The following is a 14,496-nucleotide window of genomic DNA, read 5'->3' as shown; positions in this document are numbered from 1 at the left end:
TATGTAAATCTTCCTTGACATAAAAATGGAATTGAAGAGAAAACAATGGTCTTAAATATTTCTCATTCTAATGATTATCTTTGCGTGCAGTCAACACAGACTGTGAGACATGCCCAGTCTTTCCAGGAATTTTTTAGTTCCAGCCCTGCGTATCAAAATATGGAAGTCCTGCACTGGGATCTTGTACTTCTATACCTCCTACCCAGGATTGTCCCCCAAAACATAAACTGAAGAGCCACTTTGTTTCAAGCATTTCCAATATTTCCCTTGAACATCCATTGCCATCACTGTTACGCTTGACTGTGGAGTTTTCTTTGCTGTCTTGCTTTGTCACCCCAAAACTGTTTCAGGAATTTGTTTTAATTTTATTATTTGTCCCAATGAAAATGCACCACCTTACTTCCAAGAAATTGTAACTATTTTTCCAGTCATACAAGTGATTTGTTTGCCTAAACACTTGCCCATACTAGGTCAGTTATCTCAAACTCAGGACTATATTCACAGAAGACTACACTAGGAGCTTGTGACAAAACAGGTGTCATCATGAACCAGACCAGAAGGAAATACTGGTCCTTGTAACACTGAAACCACCATAGTGGCATCTGGGGACATGGTTTAGTGGTGAACACTGTGGTAATAGATTGGACTTAATGATCTTAGAGGTCTTTTCCAGCTTTAACGATTTTATGATCCTATGATGCTTGACACTGGATTGAAGATTCAACATCTGTTTTCTAACTGTTTCCAAATCAATCAACATATGCTTAGTTAGTCTTAAACAGCAATCTGGAGGCACCCAAACTCTCTATGTTTGCTTTGATTTATGGCCTCTCCAGATCTCAGAGCTCTAAGGGAGGCAAGATGTCACCCTCTATATGTTCTGCAGGAAGCCAAACCAGCTTCACTTGCAACTAAAGTGTGCACTGTCTACCCCACCACTTCTCAACAAGGAGTCAGCCAAGTCTATGCCTGGTTTTGCTGACACTTTACAAGACTGCCACTACCTAAGAACTAAGAGATTCTTCTTCCTGCCTGTGTGGTCTGACAGACAGCAACTTCATACTCAGCCACATCCCAGTGCTTATGTAGCATAGAGAATTCGCATGGAAAGGATGCTTTAAAAAAATTTATTATTTACACATTCCTACCTTATATCTTTTGTGGCTTCTGAGGCCTCAAAAGGAGGTAGATGTTAAGGGTCCCATCTGAACACACCATGAAATTTCCATGTAGATATCTTTATCCAAGCTCAGGACCCTAAAATCCCTTTACAGAAGATATAGAACAATGTATACACCTAGGATGTAAATTATTAAATCCCACAATTGATCAGATGAGATACATAAGTGGCCATATCTATTGCCTAAAAAGGAGTTCAAAGAAGACAAGGTTGAATGAAGATATTTACAGTATAGGCATCACTAGACTTCTAAATTCAAGTGTATTCATTCCACCACAAATGTTCCCAAAAAGTGGTCAGATGCTGCTTTCCTGATGTGAGCAGAAATGTCAATATGTATTTTGAAGAGCTCCCAGTTACTGGGAATATTTTATCAGGGAGGAAACTTCACCCTACACTTCTAAATAGTCTTTGGAAAAAAAGATGTTAAAAACATTTCATTAATATTTTAAAGATAATTCCATACCTCAAGATTAGAATAAGAATGTTTTGAAATATACTCTTTAGTTTTAATAAGTGATGATGCCTCCAGCTGTTCTGCAAATAGCCAGAAAATGAAGACCAATTGGTTCTCATTTGCAGTCTGAAGCTGGATGAGATCTGGTTGCATGCTTTACAGTTAGATATGAGCTTGCAGCATTGTTAACATCTTTCCCTCTTATTTCTGAATAAGTACAGACATTAGCTTTTTTAGTGGTCTTATGCTTCTAGAAAGTAGACTATAACTTTTTTTCAGTTGTGTCTCATCCTTCAGTCTTATTGTTGCACCAAAATACTTTTGTTGTTTGGCAATTCTGGGAATTAAATTAGTTAAAAATTCTTTTCTTTCTCTTCCATTTCTATGAGATGCTAACTTATAATTAGAACAGAGCTTATCTCATTTTTCTCTGGTAGATATATCCTCACAGATATGAGGAATTCCGATGCTACATTTCCTATGTACCAGAACCTGTCCTTAATTAAATATTAATCTTCACAGAAAAGACAAGTTTCTTTTGTTGTAGTACAAATAGGTCTCCTACATTGCTTTCCATAAGATATTAAAATAACAAAAAATTTCTTTTTATCTTTTTTCTCTTTTGAAAAATCTGGGTAGTCATAGATTTATATGATCTTCATTCCCCTTGAACCACAATTATCTGCTAAAATTGGATTATATGGGACAAGAGCCACAGTCTTTCTGAAAGAGCAATAATATTGTCAGTATCTTTCTTGGAACTTGTGGCATCACTGAAGACAAAACATAAGTATCAGAAGACAATTCTATCAGCAACAGTGTGCGATCTCAGCCCAGAAAGCCAGTCACATCCTGGGGTGCATCAAAAGCAGTGTGGCCAGCAGGTCAGGGAAAGTGATTCTGCCCCTCTACTCTGCTCTCGAGACCTCACCTGGAATGCTGCATTCAGCTCTGGGGTCCTCAAGAAAGACATCCATTGAAGCAGGTCCAGAGGAGGCCACAAAGAAGATCAGAGGATTGGTGCACCCCTCTTATGAAGAGGCTAAGACAGCAGGGGGGTTGTTCAGCCTGGAGAAAAGAAGGCTCTGGGAAGACCTCATTGTGGCCTTCCAGCTTATCTGCCAGGTCCTGCTTCATACAGTAGGATGTGTGTTTGAAGTTTGGTGAACCAGGTTGGTTTTAGCACAATTCAAGCCTAAACCAGCACCCTGGCACCAGCTGTATCTCATCACAGGTAACTTGCATGATAGCTTGCATTATATGCATTCTCTGATTGAATTCTAGGCCTTATCAGGGTAGACCATCCTGCCACACTCTGGTGGTGTTTTTGACCAATATTTGTGACATTATGACAGTGAATTCAATGTCTCTGTAATAAAACTTTTAATAGAATAAAAACTTCTTTACAAAGCCTATGGGACTCCAATGTCTCTTACTCATCAGGAGATGAATGCAACTGACTGTTATTCTTGTGCTTTCAGCATTTTGTTGGGGCATTTCATGACAAGTACCTGATTTCTTTAGTGCTTCATCCCTCATTTCTTCTCTCCTGAGTAGAAGGAAGGTATAGTTTTGTTGTAATATTTAACTTAAATGAAATTGTATAAGGGTTTTTTTAGGTGTATGAATACCTTTTGTAGACTGCCTGTTAATCTTGATACTGCTAATTCAAAGAGCCTTGATAGAATCCAGAGGTTTGGTATGGTCTCTCTTTTCTCCTAGTATTCAGTATAATGGAGGTGACAGTATAGGTTGAAATAACTTTTTTTCACCATTGTTCAGAAAAATTTTCACCTCTTAATAAAAACCTGTGACCTCTATATTCTATTCTTTCAAACTCCAGTTCATTGGTGAACAAAAACATCTGCTCTGGACATTTGTTTTCTCACTGCTAAGATGATATTTCTTTGTTTTCATGCCCCACTTGGAAGAAAATTGTGTACTGGCTTTTGTCTCTCATTTTCAATAGCTATTTATGAAGAAAGGTTGTGATGCCAATCCACAAACAATATATCATGTTTTGTATTATTTGAACAAACATGAAATAAAGAATCAAACATTTTTGGTGCGAGTGTTCAAGATTTCTTAAATGATGTGTGAGGTCACAGGTTGACAATGTCTGTGCTTGTAGTAATTTACTATTATAGCTGAATGTGGATTTGAAGGTATTTAGTCACAGATTCAACATCAGCTGGACTCATTTCTCAAAGTTCCATTCTTATTTAGAAAGGAAAATGATTGTTGTCAAAATCTTTCTGCAATTTAAACTATCATTATAAGCGAAATGCAGGTGTTGAAGATAATACCTTCTTTTTCAGTCAGAAATTTCAGCCAAGCAATTCTATGGAAAAAGAAACAATCGATCGGTTTTAATAAACTGACATGTTGGGTACAGTTGGTATTGTGTGTGTTTTCTTCTTTACCCTTTGTATTCACATCTCTGCTTTCTCTGGGAGGCTATAGTGACTAAACTGTCCTTTTTGTCTTAAAGCTACTTTAGAAATAACTCCAGGCTGTATGATGAGTCATCCAACTTTTCTTTAGGTATTGGATTTGTCTTCTGTAGGAATCAGAGAGCATCATTATCCATTTCATACTACTTTTTTAAGATTGCCTGTTTAATCACAGGGAGAAAAGCTTCATCCCTTGAAATTTTTATTTTACGTATAAAATGTCTTTAATTCACATTAAAAAAAGTGGTAATACATTTTGTTTTGGGAAGATATCAGTCCTTATTAATTCTCTTTCATACCCCCGCAACAAGAAGAACCTGTGTACCAAAAAACTGTACAGAAATTTTCCAAATCACCTTAACTAAGAAAAATGGCGAGATTCTCATTTGAGCCATCAAAAAAGATACTATATAAAAAATGCCCCTCCTCCCCTCTTACACACAAAGCTAGTCACCTCATTATAGAATGTTATCAGGTACCCTGCTTAATGCAAAAGCAGGCAATATGCTCTGTTTTCCTTTTCTCAGTTCCCTTTCACAGTTTTCCTTTTGACAGTTCCCTTTCATCCTGGACACTGCTGATATCTGTTGTGATTGGAAATCATAATAGTCCTGGGCAACTGGCTCTAGGTGGCCCTGCAAGAGCAGAGAGGTTTGAGCAGATAACCTCCAGAGAACCCTTCCAACCTCAGCTACTGTGTGATTCTGTGGAAGTCAGAGTATTTTAGATCTCTCACAGGCTTCCATGCACTTCCTCTTATTTCTCAAAATCTTTTTTTTCCACATAGATTGATTACTAGTGTCAGACACTCTGATGAAGTGTCTCAGACTTACTCTGTTTGAGGTAACACACGAGGATCTGAGATGCAACTACTGTTGGCACATTCTCCTCTGTAAATTTAAACAACTGAAGACCCAATCAGTTTTTTGGTTTATTTTGGCTATGAAATGCATATAATTTCAAAACACTTAATAGTGATGTATAATAATGTCCCTTTTCCCAAAATTCTCATCCCTTGGAAATTTCCCCTTTAGATTAAATGAAAGTAATATATCAACCTAATTTTAAAATTTGTGAGGAAATTATTTTCTGTAATCTTTCTAATACTTTCAGACTTTCTATATTTGTTTCAAATTGTGTAAGGTTTTGAAGAGGAGGAAGTGAGTGGGGCATCAGATATCAATCAAAGATGTACCTTATGTAAAGCATTCTTTCATACTTTTCTACTTGCAGAGTTTGTTCTTCAAAATGATATATTATACCAAAGTATCAGACCATTCCCTGGAGTTCAGCAGGAACTCTATGACTTCGTTCTTTTGGCCCATGACCTTTCGCTGATGTGAAGCTATTGGAGCTGTACAGTCTTATCTCCTCTTTCACCAAATTTTGGTCTATTTCTAGATGAATCAGTTCACTTCTGGAACTTATATATTTTGCTATTGGTGGAAAATTCACATCTAATACTTTTCACAAAACTTAAACTCTCTTTCATTTATTTAAGAGTCCTTGAGAGAAGAGATACCCGTCCGCGCTCATCCAGCAGTGATGCTGATCCATTGTTCATCAACATCCATCACAATCTTTGTGTGGTACAACTATAGCTTCATACAGATAGCAGTAGCAACCAGTTGCTCTAGGTAGAAGGGGATATTTATGACACAATGATCAGTGCAGAGAAATTCTTACTGGGCAGGGTATGGGTATGGGGCACAACTTGACATGGTAGACTCCACATTAGAAACTACTCAGTAATAATCAATTAAAAAAAATCATATCTGGACCTAGACAAAACTGGGTTTAGGGGTAATGAAGAGAACAAAGAAATACCATAGGGAAGGGGCATCGTATGTAGTGCCTTCGGGTGCAACCTGGTGTTACAGACCAATGAAGAGAGAAAAGTGTGACTATGTATATATGAAGAGTGTTTTCTTTTTGCCTGTAAACAAGATTTTGAATATATCCATGCAAATATAAGGATCTATTAGAATGATAAGTCAGACTCTGATTCACTCTGCAATGAACTAAGGATGTGGTAGGAGGCTTAGAATGGAAGGAAAGTGTGTTATTTGGATAGAAATGGGATAACAGATTCCACCAGCCTAAATTTTGTCTGTGGTTCAGTTCTTGGCATTAGTTAATGTGGATTGCTTTTTGTGCCAATTCTTACTATGAAATACCTCCCAGTTACTGTGAATCCCTACGAACATTTTATCCTGCTACACTATGTACTCTGTGCCACTGCCGGTGTTTATATTGAATCATTCATTTCCTTGTGTGAGTTCAGTAAAGATGCATTATTATCATGAACTAATTTGAAAATAGAATGTTTATTGTTTGCATTTATATTGGAATATCAGGGCAGAAGCCTTTCTGATTGATTCTCTCAATTTTCTACACATCCAGTGTTGGGTTGCATTTTGCAGTAATTTCTCTCTATTACTTGTATATATGAAATGCTGTAGTTTATTGTGCTGACAAGATTCAAAGGAATTTCCTATCATTTTTTCTTCCCAAGGGAAACTGCAATCCACAGCAATTTTCTACCACTCAATTTTCATAAAAGCACTTGTCAAGAAAGTTTTTATATAATAGTCTATTATAGTAGATAGTTTTATTGCCAGAGAAAAAGAAGCAGTAAAGTTATTCAAAGCTCACAACTGCACATTCTTTCCATCTTCCTTCAAACAAGCCAAGTAGAAAATATTATTTATTCTCTTTTTAAAAAAGTAAAGATCCAGCCAATACACAAAGAACAAAATAATCTTGTAATAGGTGTATACTGCTCTAACTCATATATAGTTCGTGCTAATCCACAGAAGATATATCTGTCCTTTGCAATTTTCTTCTTTCTTGGGATACATGCACTCCAGGAGTGCTTCATTAAACTTCCTGTGATGGGATGTTTTTGCTGCTGTACAATATACAATCATGAATTGAGCTAGAAAAACAAAACAAAAGAAAATAAATCTTCAATTTCACACACAGTTGTATGTATTTGTGTGAATCTGTAAATTACGTATATATATGTTTCCACATATATTCAGTATAAATGAACATACTATGGAATTTCAATTTCAGATAAAACTCTTTCCAGAAAACCTTTTTTCATAAAGTATTATTCTTGTTTCAGATGTAATTTCAGACCTTTCTAATGGATGTGACCAGCTTTCATCTTCCTGGGGTTGATAAACCACAGTCAACACATACAGATGTTTTGGGTTGGAAGAGACTTTCAAGATCATCTATTTCCAACCCCCCTGCCATGAGCAGGGACACCTTCTTCTAGACCAGATTTCTCAAAGCCCCATCCAACCTGGTCTCCCTCTGTCATCTAGAATTTGGAGGAAAGTTGTCGAGGAAAGTCAGTAAGGAATGACAATTGCTGAGTTTTTTTCCTTAAAAAAAGATGACCATTAAGAGCTTTGTTGTGACATAAACTCTAATATAAATTGGGTTTTGGTTTAAATTGTACTTAACAGAGGCAGAATCCTGTGAGATTAAGTATGAGATTAAGACACCTACCCTTAGGCTACATTAATATTAGCAAGTAATTTTTCATAGCAGGAGTAGATCAGCAGTATAAAATATGTCATATCCATCTACAAGAGGGGCCCAAAAAAGGACCCAGGAAACTACTGACCCATCAGTCTAACTTCAGTCCCTGGGAAAGTACTGGAATGAGTCATCCTAGAAAGTATGAAGCAAATGATTGGAAAAAAACAAGTACAAATCATGCCAGACACCTTGTCAGGCCGTGCCTGGAGTATTGTCTCCATTTCTGGTCCCCACAAATCAAGAAAGACACAGAGAGACTGGAGAGGGTCTAAGGAAGGCAAACAAAGATGATTGAAGGTCTGAAGAACTGTCCTATGAAGAAAGACTGAAGCAGTTGGATCTCTTCTCTCTGGAGAAGGGTCAGGGGTGATCTCATCACAGTTTCCAGTACTTACAGGAGAGCTAAAAAGGGGATGGAGGCTGTTTTCACAAGAGAGAAGACAAGGGACCACAGGTAGAAGTTGCACTAGCAGATATTTTACCTAAGGCATTTTTAGAACATAAGAAAGACATAAGACATAAAGTAAGAATAGTCATTCACTGGTACACGCTCACCAGGGACGTGTTAAAGTCTGCATCACTGAAATCTTCAAGATGCCATTGGACAGGGGTCTAGATAATCTCATACAAGTTCCCTTTCCCATGGAAGATTTTAGCAGATGATCTTTCAAGGTTTCTTCCAGCCTAAGCTATTCTATGGTTCTATAATATGGTGATGCCACCACTCTTCTACAGTATTTTCCACTTGCTGAGAATAGAATAGAGTATTTCAGTCATGCAGTTGAGCTGCTGGTGTAAAACCTTTGGTTTATGACAATTTTCATGATACCATGCCATTAATATATTTAGAAAAGTAAAGCTAATTATTCTGTTTGTGACAAGCACCTGCAAATTCTTGGGCCTTTCATGTCATGGCGTAAATATCAGACCATTCAATAAATCCACTTTAAACTGGTCACATCTACAAAAAAGTTATTGATTTGCTGCATAAACTAAATTTATGCAGTCAAAAGGTTATACATCAATTAGACTACTGCATATCTGTGAAAATAAGTAAATAAACCAATAAAATCCATGAGCATATGTATGCAGTGAGATAACAAAATACTCTTTTATCCCTTTTGTTCTATATATAAAGAGAACAGTCACATCCTCTCTATCTCTGTCTTTGGTTCATCTGCACACTAGAAACCCGACAGGATATTCAGTCTGCAAGACATTAAAAATTACGTGGTCATCTGATAGCTCTTCTGCTTATATGAGTTTATGTCTTAAGTCTGCTGAAGTTAATTGGAATATCTGTGAAGAAATGTTGAGCATAAACTTTTTGTCATTGTTATTTAATTTCATTCTCTTACACTGTGTATGTACACTGAAGAGAGTTAACTCTAGTAAATGAGTTCAAGTAGACCATTTTTGAAATACATGAGACCATCTGGGAAGAGATGAAATCATTGTTGATTGTGGAAAATTTCTTGATATCTTTCATAACAAAGTCACATTTTTTTGGCACAGAACAAAATTATATTTTTCAGCTGTCAATGATACTTCAAATGGAGAAGAAAAAGAGTTGAGACAATTATTATCATTGAATCACTGCAGTTTTACAACAGCAATAGTATATTTCATAATATCTTTAACTAAAAATGAAACATTTGTGAAAGAATGTGTTCCTAGCTGTCTTCCTGGCTCTGCATTTTCCATTTACAACATGAAAGAGAAAAATATTCTCAAAGAAAATTTTGTTTATAGGAACAGAGCACTCTGTCTGAAAGCATTACATCCACATCTTGTAACTTTTCCTTGAAGACCTGCATATTACCTCTAAGGTAACACCTTGATCAGTAATGAGGATTACTTTGCAAATTTGCATCACTGTTAGACCTTTCACCATGTGGAGGTAACTCCATCCTCACCTATGAGAAATAAAGTCTGTTGCGAGTGCTGTCTCATATTCTCGTAAACTTTTGAAAAGTTGGATGAATCATGAACAGTTGTCCTCTGTCTTTTGCACTGCCATCTGCTGTAACTGGCTGGAAGATCATTGACTATTTCTGTCAAAGCATGTAAACTTTTTTTTCTGAAAAGCCTGTTCATTTAACAGCATCTGTTAAAGAGTAGACCTGGAAAGACAGCAGCTGTTTCTTCAAAGCCTACCAAGGCTCTTCTTCAGTTAATTATTTTCTTCTTAATTCTTTCAGAATGGAAACTGGTTGCCATTCTCATTCATCCTGAAAGTTTTAAGAACTGTCCAAGCTGTATAATGAGGATTTCTTCACCTCCATCTTCAGCTGTGTCATTCACTACTGTTGAAACAGATGGAGTTATAACAGCTCTCTGAGTCATTCTCAAGCTACTCCAATGTCACTGATGAATGTTTGCATTTATTTGATGCATTTTTTTAATCCAGGGGTCATTCCCATATAGTTGAAGGAGTTCCAATGCTAGTCTGTAAAATAAACATTATGGTAGATAGGAACTTTTTGTGAATAGTTTGCTTGTTATGTGAATAAATCTATCCACATTATTTCAATCTTCAAAATAAGACCTTCTAAGTGTCACTAACTTTCTAACTTGCAGAGACAGCAACACAATTTTAGTATGTACTGGAAATATTTTTAAGGCTTTGAACTTTCTGTATCTTGTATTGTTCCGTATGAAGCTTCTTACCAATGACAGTATGCTTATTTCACCCAGTTTTGGAGACATCAACATTAAGTTGCACTCATGCTACTGGTTTTCCCTCTATGTAGGGAATATGATTTCTGTAGTCTCCATTCTGCTTTCTTTCTATGCTTGAACACCGTAAGTTACATGCCAGGGAAAGACAAATTACAGTGGTGTTTTAATTGTAAGATCACTTGTCATAAAAATTGCCAGTCCCTTCAGAAAATTAGTTTGTGATGAAAGAAACACAACTGTCACATAAAAGCTTATCCTCAACTTTCAAACAGCAGATGCTCTGAATACCATAGAACCTCTGTTCTTTTAACCATTCATAGGAGTCTTACCCTGTGGTCTGGTGACTTTGTAGAGCTCCCTGTCTCATTTTCTGACCTCAGGGAATTGCAGGTTATCACTTGGAAAAAGCATAGCTTCACACCATTCCCTCACATCAAGAGAGACCACGCAGCAAAAAAGGTGATTCTTTACAGCAGGAGAATACTTCAAGGAGCTTGGATCTCACTTTCTTTTTAATTTCTAACCCAGTGCATTATTGTGCATCACTGTATCTACTTTTCTTCTTTCTAGTTTTAATTTTAAGTCTGTAGAGAACATTCATGTGACACGTATTAATAGGAAAAACTAAAAGATTTTTTATGTGACATGTTGATGTATATTTTGTTGATGTATATTTAGTTTTCCACACATGCCTGTGTATCTGTCAGCAGATACATTTCATAGAAGCAAATACACAAAATTTGGAAAGAGAAAGTTGCGTCTTCCCATATTTACAGAACATTATTGCATTTTCATGTGATTCTGATGGACTAGAATTCAGAACAGCTCAGAATACTTTATATTGTATTACAAAACAGGTTATGAATGGCAATTTCCATACAATGTTCATACTCATAGAGTCATACAAATTTTTATGTAGAGAAACTTTTGTAACACATTTGAAATAAAAAGAGTAAATGTAAAAGTAAAGATACGAGCATGTGAACCTGAGAATGAAAAATGAAGAAAAGAGAAGGCAGAGAAGGAAAAAGGAGTTTGGAATTAATAATTCATGAAGAATGGAAAGAAGATATTTTGAAATTTTGTAATATTTCTTCCTTCTATTCATACTCCTATATTATCAAGGTGAATAATTTATTCCAGGGCCAAAATCAATTGTTTTTCCATTGACAAAACATAATTGCAGAATTTCAGTTTAAAAAACTGTTGATATTTTCTTCAAAGGAAACAGTAACAAAGAAGAAAGATAAACATCTGCAAGAGATCACAATTACATGTTTAACTTTGTAAGCTCATTTATGAACCCTCCTTCACGATCCCTCCTTCACGTATGACTGACCAGTGTCTAGAAATGTGAAAAAAACGCTAGAAAGAAAATCAAAACACCAAGTTCTTTACAGCAGCTAATGAAAAGAGTTGCTTATGATCCAATAGATTTGGGACAAGCTAAGGAATAAAAAGAGTGTGATACATATAGCATTGACAGAACTGAATGTCCTTTGCAAGTGAACCAAGCTAGCACAGCCAGAAAGAATGTTGCTGAAGTAGTGACCAGAAGCAATGACAAGTAGAAATGCTATTTTGGGTCCCTACCAGCATAACCAAACCTCTGTTCCAGTTTTCCTCAATTGTTATATGGCAGAGGAGAAGTTCCTCCAAAAGCTCAGGTCCTTCCTTATGTCCTGAGACCTGAGAAGTGGTAAGACAATATGTCAAGCCTGTGAGCCATAGATATCTGGTTTTGGGCCTAAGGCAATTTTGCAAACCTCAGCAAAGTTAGAAGGAGGACCTAAACTCCTACCAGCTGCTTGGATTTACTGGGGATGCTGCAATAGCCTTCAGCCACCCAAATCTAAAATTATTGAAGTGTAATATCATTATTAGTTAATTATATTCTCACCAACAGCCCATAGCATACATAAACGGATGTGAGAGATTTTGTTTTGTCGGAGGAAAACAAGGTTGTAGGGGAATAATTAGGAGTAATAAGTTTAGACTTTAGGGCTTCACAGTGAGTATATCTATGTTTCTACTCATTTGCTGTTGCTACTAAAGAAATGGAGAAGATGAATGTTCCACCTTCAGGTCAAAAAACTCAAGGCTTTGCACAGCCTCCTGGCACTTTCTCTCCTGCCTTGAACACGGCATGATGACAGACTCTGTCTCTGAGGCGCAAAATGTCGAGTTCAATTGTAACTCTTCAGCCAGGTGAGTTCAGAGTTTATTGGTGGTGATGACCAGCACAAAAACATCCTGTTGCTCCTTCCCACAGAATGTCATGAGTATCCAGAGAATTGTTTAAAACAGCAGGTTTTTTACAGTTTCTGTGTTATTAGAGTATCCTGACAGAATTGAGAGAACTGGGGGAAAAGACTCACTTCAGCATCTCCTATCGTGTTGAAGAAGTTTCTATGGCTTTGAGAATATTAATGTTTTTTCACAAGTATTCATTTCTTCCTCTCAAATGCTGTGTTGATAAGTTTTTTAGATTAGCAGATAATATAAAGGACTTCAAAGGCTTATGCAGGCATTCCCACTTGGCTTCCTGAATATAACTGGGAGTCAAACTAATTGGCAGTGCACAGTGAGGCAATTAGCCACAGGATGAAGTAAAATGGAGACAGAGACCTAACATAATGTATGAATCATTACTTGAATATGTGCTTTGTTTTGTGTGAGTGAAACTGCTATCAGAGTATTAAGATAGTTTCAGTACACAAATAACTGAAATTTATCTGGCAGGGGAAAGGGCTGAACCCTCCATTCATATTCTGTAGACAAACTAGCTACCTAAGTAGAATAAACCCACTATTTTTAAAAAAGATGTATTCCTACTGCAGACTTTATACCTGGTAAACTAGTACTAAAGAAGGGAACCGAGGCAGGTCCTGACCTCTATTACAGAATAAAATGCAAACTAACTCTTGACTTCAATTACATTTTTCTGGTTTTCTTCGGAGGTTAGAATCTAATTCAGCTCCGTTATAATCACATCATAGTCATACAGAAAGAGTGTTAAATAAATTTTTCTGGAGCAGATACTAACAGTTAGATAACAAGACTGCTTTTTTCCTTTTTTCTTCCTCGAAGATCATGGGGGCAGCAGCAAACGTACAAAGAGTAACAGTCTTTTATAAATGTAAAAATGTAGTGGTACCATTTAGTGTGACAGGTTAAACTATTTGAAAACATCATAAAATTGTATCATAGAATGCTTTAGGTTGGAAGGACCTTAAAGATTGCCTAGTTCCAACGTCCCTGCCATAGGCAGGGACATTTTCCTCTAGACCAGGTTACTCAAACCCACCATTCAACCTGACCTTGAACATCTCCAAGGATGAGGAGTACACAACTTCTCCGGACAACCTGTTCCAGTGCCTCATCACCTTCACAGTAAAGAATTTATTCCTTATATCTGTAAATCCAGAAAAGAAAATCTGAAAGTAGCTTATAGATCGGAGTAGGAGGACTGAATCTCTGCTCAGATGAGTAAACAGTAGATCAGGAGCAAGAATTCCCTACTGCCTCAATGCTGAGTTACATCTCTCTTGATGCTTCTCCTGCAACCCTTTAGTGGTTCTTCTAGAAAAGAAGATGTGGTCTGAGCCATATTCTGCCAGTTTAATAAATTGAAATATGTGGCTAAATTTGTGTTACTAAGCTCTGGGCTATGGTACGCAACAAGTTTGCTGCTGCCTCTCTTCTTTCTCCTTCAGGCAGAGGGTAGTCAAAAAGAGGATCTCTCTAGAGGGTCTCCGGGTTACACCCTGTCTACTAGACGGATTACAGCCACAGCTACAAAAGAAAAAAAGAAGGGTAGTTGTAGTAGGCGACTCCCCCCTGAGGGGAACTGAAGGCCCTATGTGCTGACTGGACCCATCCCACCGGGAAGTCTGCTGCCCTCCCGGAGCCTGGGTGAAGGATATTAGTAGGAGACTCCCTCAGCTAATACAGCCCTCTGATTATTATCCACTGCTGGTGGTCCAGGCTGGCAGCAATGACATTAATGAAAGACGTACCAGGCTAATTAAAAAAGCCTCCAAGGCACTGGGTCGATTAGTTAACGGGACAGGAGCACAAGTGGTGTTAGTCTCAGCTCCTGCAGTAGCAGGAATGAATGAGGAGTAGGAAAACTCATCAACAGGTGGCTAAAGGATTGGTGCCACAAG

This window comes from Corapipo altera, unplaced genomic scaffold (assembly GCF_003945725.1).
Source record: "Corapipo altera isolate COAL_440 unplaced genomic scaffold, ASM394572v1 0, whole genome shotgun sequence".
Lineage (NCBI taxonomy): Eukaryota > Metazoa > Chordata > Aves > Passeriformes > Pipridae > Corapipo > Corapipo altera.
Note: the sequence above shows the minus strand (reverse complement) of the source record.